An 8,242-nucleotide genomic window follows, 5' to 3' on the forward strand; every position below is an offset into this window, starting at 1 on the left:
ATATGTTTTATATTATAACATGCATAACCAAACCATTAGTGTGAGATTATTAGGCTTTTCCAGTGTTTTTGTTGTTATAATTAATAGCACTATGATAATTATAACTAACTTCCTTTATACCTCCTTATTAAATTCCTAATTTCCTTAGTATAGTTTTTGAAAAGTACAATTGCTGGTTCAAAGTGTTTGTACAATGATAAGTTTTTTAACATAGATTGAACAATTCAGCAGACATATTTAGATATTTTTATGAATTATATTTTCTACTTAGAAAAAATTCCGTTGGCCTATTAAATCATCATACCAAAATTTTCACTTTCTTTCTCCATATTTAACAGATTCATAATCAATTGTAACAGGTTTTATTTTTACTCAAAGTTAAAATTCTGTTATTTACTAATAGATCATTTTCTTGAATTTCTTCTATTATCAAAATCCCATTAACTGGGTTTGTAGCCCAATTTTTAGGTCTGTTAATATAGGCAAATCTCTCTAGTAATTCTATTCATTTTTTTGATTAAATTGATCATATTGCATAGAACAGTAAGCTGTCACTATTTAAATTAACTGAATTTAAAATAGAATATGCTAAGCCTTTTTGATTTGCAAATTTACTTGTAAAAGCCATGCCCGCATAGCAGTTAAATGCTCAATCTTTTGATATTAGCACAGCATGAAAAGCAACAGTTTTTATATTTTGGTGGCAAACATTTACTTTAAAAATATGTATACATATACATACATAATGTATGCAATATACATGTGCATATATACACATACATTCTAAAAATATGCTTTATTGCTTACAGATTTGGAATAAATTAACTACCAAGCCAAATATTTGCAAGTGTGTTTTGTTATTGCTTCTGTACAGAAGACCACTAGCTAGATGATCCTTTTTCTGCTATTTCAACCTTAGCAGATAAGAATACAATTTAGCACTCTGCTTGGTGATTAACTCAGTTCAAAGGCTCAGGAGACACTAATGGTTAGACAATAAACAGTATTTTAACTTTAAATTTTAGCCTAAGTTCACAGCATGGACTACTCCATTCAAATAAAACTGAGAAAAATGTGGGAAAATACGATCCTTTTAGGGACAACTGTTATGACATACGTGAGTTTCCTTAAGTAAATGTAATTCGAGTTTAGAAGATGCAGTAAGAGACAATATGCTAATTCTCTATATTTGGGGAGCACTGTGGACATGGGAAGTGCTAAGTCATTTTGATAGGAAAATCTGATTTTTAGAAACACAACAAATTGAGCAGCAGTTATGACTTTAATCATCTGAATGAAACAATGAGCTAATTATATATAATGACTCGCTGCTGTACTTTCAACACCTTCAGGGATCAATTTCATCCCAAAGTGAACAGAGCCAGCACCACATGGTCTGCTATCAAGCACTGACCTCTCTGATTCAAATGCAAAATGCTATCGCAGATGAAATTCACTGGGACAAAATGTTCAATAGAAAGATTACATTTCCAGTGGGGCAGAAAGATATTTGCCAGCATCTCATTAAGGCTTTGATACCAAGTCTTGGATTTCAATCAGCATTAAGATAGAATGGCAATAATCCAGTAGCAAGAATGTGTCTAGGGCTTTGTTTCCTGTAGCATTATGCATTTTTCCCATCTACAATGAAATCTTGAAAAAATTTCCAAGGGAATAGATATGGAAAGAAATCACCTTGTAGTCATTTTAATGTCAGCCACACAACGCATGCGGGAAAGCCTCTGCGGCCTGATAACTTTGCCTCTCACTAGGGGAGGAGAAGGTGACATCATTTACGTTTAGCCCAACACGTGAAAAAGCCTGAAATTCTCTGCACCGTAAATGTAGCATCAATTCTCCCACCTTTGCAGCCCCACCTCCCATCATTAATATAGTCCAGCCATTTTATTGCTGGCATTTTATCCTCTTCCCCTAGAAGTAATTTACCGACTTAATGGAAATGTGAGAGATTTGCTTTAACAGAGTTTATGAATTTAACCAAAAGGTCCCACTGAACATTTCGCTTTGGAGTGAGGTTATTCTTTGGCCAGGAGGCATTTGTAATAGTTCAGTAATCAAAAAAGATTTGCCTCGGACTTGCTAATTTGCTCAGTCTCTTAAGTAACAAAAGGGTCTACACTCTGCCTCTCAATTTAAAGTGAGCCCATAAAAGCTTCCAGCTTAGCAAGAAATCTAAGAATCCACAATCTAAGCTTTTAACCCCATTTCAATTTGTGCAAGTGTAATATCATTAGGGACTGATTTCTACTACAGAGTAGCTTGGCTTTTCATGGAATTTAGTTCTTTCTCCAAGAGGTAGTGGGGTGGGGGAACACTCTGAAGGAGACAAACTACTGCAGAAATAAAGCTCATTTCCCCTAAAAGATCAGAAGCTGGGAACACAGCAAATTTCACGGGAAAGCCTCTTTCCCAGGAAACTTGTGGTCGAATGCAGCCAGGTAAGAACTCTGGATTGGATTTGTACTGGGGGTGGAAATTTTAACTGTATTCTTTTTAATTTGCAGGGCTGCATCTGAAAAAGATACAATCAGGCAGAATTATGACACTGTGTCCACAGATGTATCCCCAGCATCAAGAATAGTGCCAGGCACTGGGATGCTCAGTAAGTATTAGCTGAATGAATGAACTGTAACAGAACGGAGCTGCTGTCATTGTTTGGTCAGGGATGCTGTCGCTTCGCCTCAGGCTGCCTCCGCATCCTGCCATTCTTTGGCTGGCTTCCTTGGGCTGGTTGCTCCAGCTTCTCCTGCTTCCTGATGCTGCTTTCTGGAACCAACTAATCAAACCCCACAACTTAGTGCGAAAATGTGTAATGAAGATTAGGGACTCTTACTTAACCCAGAAAACAAGGAGAAGAAAACTAACCTGTAAATCTAATATCTTGCCCAACAACCTTGGTACCTAAGAAAAAAATTCACACGATCAAGAACCTGGGATAACCGTATTTACTAGATTCCTGAGACAGTTCTAATTTCCAAAATCTTGTTTCACTGCCACTTAAATTGTTGGCCAGCCAGTGCTTATCATAATTAGACTGGAAGGTGGGGAGAGGATAAAAAATAAGACAGCAGAAAGGAGGGAAGAGGTTTTGCTAAAGCTGAATTGAACTGAATTATCTCCTCCAAATACGTCATTCTGAGAATCACTATTATTTTTTAATGATTTTATTTATTTATTTGACAGAGAGAAAGACAGCCAGTGAGAGAGGGAACACAGGCAGGGGGGAGTGGGAGAGGAAGAAGCAGGCTCCCAGCAGAGAAGCCTGATGTGGGGCTGGATCCCAGAACACCCGGATCACACCCTGAGCCAAAGGCAGACGCTTAACGACTGAGCCACCCAGGCGCCCCTCTGAGAATTATTAAAAACCCCATGAAGTAAGCATAGACAGTCCCCCACACATAGGTAAAAGGGTTAATAACACAAGCATAGGTGCCTCAGCATCTTCTGATATGCAAGATAACAGCAGTGATGAGACTAGCTACGGTTGGTTCACAAATGCATATGAAGAACAGACTAGAAAGAAAACACGGCATGCTTAGGCAACTGTAAATAGTTCTGTTTGACAGAAACATAAGCAGGACTCTTTGCTTATCGATACCATCTTCATCACTGTTAAATTCTGTCTGAAGTAGCCTGCCATGCTGGTCCAGTTCTTCCTGATCACTCTGTACAGACACTACCCGGACCTTTATCAGCCTATCTCTTTGCTTTGTTAATTGGCTAAATCATACTAAAGTCTTTCAACTTTTAGAATCAAGGAATAAAAGAAATATCACTTTGGTTAGAATGAAAGTTCCTGTGGACTACGACTTGCCATAGGTGAGAGAGAGAGAATAACATGTATAGGGATTTTTGCTTTTGTAAATTATGCCTGCATTTATAATTTTTTTCAAGATGTGAACAGATTTTTGTTTTAATTTTTAATTAATGTACATATGTCATTTAAACAGTCAAATAATAGTAGAAGGGCTTTCTTTCCCCACCAATTTCCCCACCAATAATATCTGCTCTTTTACCTGTTTATCTCTCTTTTTTGTTTTTGCTTTGTTTGAGAAAGAAATAGTGCATATACACGTGAGCTGGGGAGGGGCAGAGGGAGAGGGAGAGAGAGAATCCTAAGCAGGCTTCACACTCAGAGCAGAGACCAATGCGGGGCTCAGTCTCATGACCCAGAGATCATGACCTGAGCTGAAATCAAGAGTCAGACCCTTAACCAACTGTCTTTGTTTCTAAGTAATGTTCTTAGGCTACTATTTCTTCAGTTTTAGATTTTATCTGACTATCTGCTATGGAAAATGAGAATTTTTTCTTACCATCATCTCTCTCCTTCATCTCCTCTTCATCTTCCTATGTAGTTATAACATAATTCCATTCAATCAATATTCAATGTTTACATTATTATCATGTTGTTAACATTATTCACAGCAGGCTACATGGTATACCATAAATACATTTTCTTTATGGTACAATATTTGTTTTCTCTGGCAATAATTGCCTCAGATTTTCATTTGTGTAATATTCTGGGATACATCCCCAGACTCTCTAAAAGAAGTGGAAACATCCTTCCAGTTCATTCAGACATATCAAGTAATCTAGGAGATCCATTTTAATTATTTTACTGATATCCTACTGGAGTTCCACATTGGCCAGCTCCCATCTGGTTTGGTTGTGTTAAATGCCGGTAAAATGTTGAGAATTCCCTCCTCCCCCGTCCTATGTTGCCTTCTCTGTTTTGCAGACCCTGTGTCTTCTTTCTTGGCTTACTCACTTGTTTTTGCAGACACTGTCACCAAATTTCTTTTCTTCTTTTTTTTTTTCAAATATTATAAACTTGTACAGGCAATGTAAACTACTTGTTTGGTTTTTTTTAACTCCCTATTTTTCATACTTGAATTTTAATGCAACTTGCATAATACCTGAACATCAAAGACCACCAAAACTCCACAGATCACCCTTTGAGACTTTTGCTGTGTTAGTTCAATAATCAGCCACAGTCGTACTTAGACCTATTCTTGTTGCTATGAGAAATAGAAAAATGTGACATACAAGGAGTTTATAGTCTGACTGAGAGGTGTGGTAGTCACAATAATGGCCTTCCAAAGATGGTCACATCCTAACTATCGGAGTTTGTGAATATATTGTTACATGGCAAGAGGGAGTTAAGGTGCAGATGGAATTAAGGTTGCTCTCAGCTGGCCTTAAAAGAAGATGATGGTGATGACGATGCTTCAAATGGGTTCAATGAAATCACAAGTGTCCTTGAATGTGGAAGTAAGAGGCAAAAAGTCAGAGTGTCAGAATGACGCAGTGTGAGAAAGGTTTGACTGACTGCTGTTAATTTTGAAGGCAGAAGGTGGCCGTGATCAAAGGGATACAGGTAGTCTCTAGATTTTGGAAAAGACAGGAAAACAGATTCTCCCCTACAACCTCCAGAAAGGACTACAGCCCTGCCAATCGTTTTCACCCAGTGAGATCCATTTCAGACCCCTGAACTATGAAACGGTAAAATAATAAATTTATTTTGTTCTAAGCCACTAAGTTTGTGGCAATTTGTTATAGCAGCCCTGAGAAACTAATACAAGAAGATAAGATAACTATACACCCACAGTTAGCACTTTTATCAAGTAGGATTAAACTGTGTAGCTTGTATAAAAGCCTAGAGGAAATCCAGAGACATGAACATGTAGTGACAAACATTCATTGAACATGTACGAGATGCCAGGCACACATAAGATGTCTTAAGTCTGACATCTCTATGGGTTAATTCCAGCGATTTAATAGTTGTAAAGGAAAGATGGAAAATAGAGAAAGACAATTGCCCCTTCATAAGAGGCTTACATACTCAACAGATGTGAATTTAAATGGAGTTTAGGGTGTCGTGTTCTGTTTTAATTGTTTTGCAGAATATTCCCTTTAAAGTAGCAATCACTTTTTAAAGTATGGCTGAGCATGGACCTCAACCTTTTGAGTTGAAAGCAAATGACTTAACTCCATCTATTCCTATGAACCATTAAACACACAGAGACACAAAGACACATACACCTGGACTGAACTAGCCAGCCGACTGAAGTGCCGGGGAGAAGTTTGTATGCTGAGAGTATCTGGCATGATGCACATTAACCTGGTTGAGTTTTATTTTATTTTTTATTTTTATTTATTTTTTTGACAGAGAGCGTGAGAGAGAGCAAGCACAAGCAGGGGGAGCAGGAGAGGGAGAAGCAGGCTCCGTGCTGAGCAGGGAGCCCAAAGCAGGGCTCGATCCCAGGACCCTGAGATCATGACTTGAGCCGAAGATAGATGCTTAACCAACTGAGCCACCCAGGTGCCCCCCTGGTTGAGTTTTAAGTATGTGAAAAAATATGTTCAAATCTCTTCATGAAAGCACATTCTCTCTGAGCCACTGATGCATGCCACCTGAAACCTACAGTTAAACAAAGACAACAATTGTTCTGGTCCCCTAAAGTAATCTGTTGAGTCTGCAGTTTTATTTCCTCTCATTAAGTAGAGTTTGGTCTTGGAACTCTAGAAATTAATTACTTATGTGGGTGCAAACTTATACCAAAGAGCAGAATTGAACATTGACTCTTCCCTATTAAACAAGATTAACCCTTCACATGAGGATAAGGCAAGACTTTCAAAGTCACCTTGATTAAATCCTCCTAAAACAATTCTACCTCAAAAGCAATGCAAAAAAAGAAATGCTTACCTATGCATTCCTTTCACATGCCATAGATATGGATATATCTTGCTATATTTTTGCTTTTCTTTGCAATAACCATCTCCAGTTGTCTCGCCTGTGGGTATTCACAGACATATAATCTTTTCTCTGAGAATCTGAACTGTTGTTAGTGATTAGAATTCCAAGGCAAACATGCCAAGAAATGACTACAAGGGCCTGATTATCCTAGAAGAATATTCTTCAGTCGTTAATTATTTCTCGCATTTGGCCTTAGCATCAACAAAAGCTTCCTCCCTTCCCTCCATAGGAAGTTGCAATAATGTTTTCACTGCTGGAGCCTCCAGTTGCCAGGGCTGGTAGGTACCCTCAGTGCCAGGAGCCCTACTACAGTGCCAAGAATATGGGAGTTTTTTAAAAGAGGAGTGTGGGTTTTCAAAAATGACATTAAACAACTCCCTTATGTAAATCAAGACATTCCTTGTCTGGCCTCACCCTGGTTGCAAGTTCTTGTGGTCTACAATAAAGAGAGGAGAAAGAAAAATGAATCCTCCGTCCTGACTGCTTTTTTTCATATGCCATTTGAAGAGAAGCATCATGCATTGACAGTGCAACCCTTTTTTTTCTTTACACGCTCCAGACATGAGAAGAGAAACTACGCCAAAATCCAAGGAAACAGAAGAAAAAAAAATCAGAAGAAGATAGAGGTCAGTAAATGTATTAAAGGATTAGTGGCCAAGGAGGAAAGAAAAGAATTCTAAAAGACCCTCAGTTCATTAGATTAGATTGTTTAAGCAAGTCAGCCAGCAATGGGGTTGGAAGCTCTAGGGGTTTTGTTTTGTAATGTTTTTAAGTTTTTAGCCTCTTCATAGCTGAGTTACATATTTGGCCAATTAATGTTTAACCAATAGAGCATATACAGTTTCAGGTTCTTAAAATGAAAAAGACTCAAGGCCAGGAAATATTATATAAGGGAATATTTTGGTTAAGACAATCAAGACTTGAATAATGTCTTCCTCTGTTTCTCAGGATAACAAATCTACCTTCTGGTTTTGGACACAATGTTTCAATTATACTCTGTACTATTTCTCTAGGGATATTTGAAGGGGAAAAAATGTTGATTTTTTTTTTTTAGTATCTTTGCTGGAGTGAACTGAGTGAATGGCAATAACCCTTCAGGAGAATTTTCCAGAAAAAGGAAATTTTTAAGAAAAAGGAAATTTTTGGGGCGCCTGGGTGGCTCAGTCAGTTGAGCGTTTGCCTTGGGCCCAGGTCATGACCCCAGGGTCCTGGGATCCAGCCCCTGGCGGCCTTCCTGCTCTGCAGGGAACCTTCTTCTCCCTCTCCCTCTGCCTGCCACTCCCCCTACTTGTGATCTCTCTCTCTGTCTCTCTCTGTGTCAAATAAATAAATAAAATCTTTAAAAAAAGAAAAAGGAAAAAGGAAATTTTCAAGATTGAATTCTGAACTAAGCAGTGTAATCTATTTTAAATTAGCATTTTATAATAAAGTAAGTATAAAAAGCAAGGATTTTATATTGTTTTC

The 8,242-nt window shown here is 37.9% G+C and overlaps 1 long non-coding RNA gene across 1 annotated transcript; it reads left to right on the forward strand.

The window, feature by feature from the left end:
* The first annotated feature begins 2,534 nt into the window (after positions 1-2,534).
* LOC117796445 lies at positions 2,535-7,969 on the forward strand. Its single transcript, XR_004620971.1, has 3 exons — positions 2,535-2,623; positions 7,338-7,404; positions 7,833-7,969. It is a non-coding gene; the product is annotated as an uncharacterized LOC117796445 (long non-coding RNA).
* Positions 7,970-8,242: the final 273 nt, after the last annotated feature.

This window comes from Ailuropoda melanoleuca, chromosome 2 (assembly GCF_002007445.2).
Source record: "Ailuropoda melanoleuca isolate Jingjing chromosome 2, ASM200744v2, whole genome shotgun sequence".
Taxonomy (NCBI): Eukaryota; Metazoa; Chordata; class Mammalia; order Carnivora; family Ursidae; genus Ailuropoda; species Ailuropoda melanoleuca.